At 37.6% G+C, this 2,101-nt stretch overlaps 1 non-coding gene across 1 annotated transcript; it reads left to right on the top strand.

Annotated features, from left to right (window-relative positions):
• Nucleotides 1-478: 478 nt before the first annotated feature.
• Nucleotides 479-552, top strand: Trnai-aau. Its single transcript has one exon. It is a non-coding gene; the product is annotated as a tRNA-Ile (tRNA).
• Nucleotides 553-2,101: the final 1,549 nt, after the last annotated feature.

The raw sequence follows: 2,101 nt of genomic DNA, 5'->3' as shown, positions 1-2,101 counted from the left end.
GTCTACGAAATTAAGGTGTTGTAGGAAGGCTGTTAGGTTTTCACGACTGTGGAGCCAGATAACGAAAGTGTCGTCACATAACGTCTGTAGAAACTTGGTTTTATATGTGTGGATGAGAGGGCTCTTTCTTCACAGTCTTCCCTGAAAATGTCTGCTAAGATTGGGGAGAGTTGTGATCCCATGGCTAGACCATCTGTTTGTTCGTAGAATTCCTCGTTGTATTAGAAATAAGTTGATTGCAGGCAAATAGTCGTTAGTTCCATGATGGCGACTATCTTCATGTCGGTTCTATGCGGTAGATAGATGTCATTAAGTCGTCGTTGTCTGTTGATGCGAAGGGTTTCTGAGGTCGGAACATTGGTAAATAGGTGTGTGTCGTCAAATCTGACTAGAATATTGTTAGACCTGAACGTTCAGAAAAGAATCGTTTTACTGATAAAAACTTCTATTTAACTTTGATTAATCATCAACGATACAAGGCGTCGTGGCTTAGTTGGTTAAAGCGCCTGTCTAATAAACAGGAGATCGTTGGTTCGAATCCCACCGATGACTGTTTTTACTCTGAAATGATGTTAACTATCAATATGAACTTAAGTATGTAACATGTTATTTTGGATGAATTATGAAGCAGGTCTATGTATATAAAAAAATCACGTTTCGTTGGCTGTATATTATGAATATGTTATTATCAATGATGGTCTATAAACCTGTATGAGAATCTTCAATTACTCTGTCGTGTTCACAACGTTCCAACAGCTCAAAACGTACGTGTTAGGAAGACACTGGAAAAAAATAAAAGGATTAGTATGTTGGGTGCAAGGAAGCTGTAGAGGATTGGTGCTTTGTGTAAGATGACAAAACATGGGCAGAAACAGAAGTATCGTGTAAAAAAACAACTCGAGATAGTTGCAGTCAAGGTACTGGGTCTTCTGATACAGAGTAAAAGTGAGAATAGCTATATGGTGAATGTGATGAACGTTTTCACGTGTTCTGACACAGAGTAACTGTAGGAATAACTATATCTTACTAGTGATGGATTTTTTCGGGTCTTCTAACAGAGAGTAAATATAAGAATAGCTATATGTTGGTTGTAATGAACTTTTTCACGTCTTCTGACACTGAGTAATAGTGATAATAACTATATCTTTCTTGTGCTGGACTATTTCACGTTTTCTGACAGAGAGTATCAGTGGGAATAGTTACATCTTGCTTGAGATAGACTCTTTCACGTCTTCTGATACAAAGTAACAGGAAGAAGAGCTATCTCGTGCTTGTGATGGACTGTTTGAAATCTTATAACACAGAGTAAGATTGGTAATATCTATATCGTAATTGAGATAGACTGTTTCACGTCTTCTGACACAAAGTACCTGTAAGAATAGGTATATCATGCTTGTGATGAACGATTTCACGTCTTCTGACACAGTGTAAGAGTCATAATAGCTATATCGTGATGGACTCTTTCACGTCTTCTGACACAGTAACAATGGGAATAGCTATATCATGTTTGTGATGGACTATTTCACGTCTTCTGACATAGAGTAACATTAAGAATACTTATATCGTGCTTGTGATGGACTGTTCACACGTCTTCTGACACAGAGCAAGATTGGTAATAGCTATATCTTAATTGTGATGGACTGTTTCACGTCTTCGGACACAAAGTAACTGTAAGAATAGGTATATCATGCTTGTGATGGACTATTTCACGTATTCCCTGACATAGAGTAACATTAAGAATTCTTATATCGTGCTTGTGATGGACTGTTCACACGTCTTCTGACACAGAGCAAAATTGGTAATAGCTATATCGTGCTTCTGATGGACTATTTCGCGTGTTCTGACACAGAGTAACAGGAAGAAGAGATATATCATGCTTGTGATGGACTATTTCACGTATTCCCTCATAGAGTAACATTAAGAATTCTTATATCGTGCTTTTGATGGACTGTTCACACGTCTTCTGACACAGAGCAAAATTGGTAATAGTTATATCGTGCTTCTGATGGACTATTTCACATCTTCTGACACAGAGTAACTGTGTTAATATCTATGTTGTGCTTTTTATGGACTATTTCACGTCTTCTGACACAGAGTAACT

The sequence above is a fragment of the Limulus polyphemus genome, unplaced genomic scaffold, assembly GCF_000517525.1.
Source record: "Limulus polyphemus unplaced genomic scaffold, Limulus_polyphemus-2.1.2 Scaffold6899, whole genome shotgun sequence".
In the NCBI taxonomy this organism is placed as follows: Eukaryota; Metazoa; Arthropoda; class Merostomata; order Xiphosura; family Limulidae; genus Limulus; species Limulus polyphemus.
The sequence above is the reverse complement of the archived record's forward strand: the minus strand, read 5'-3'. Positions and strand labels throughout refer to the sequence as shown.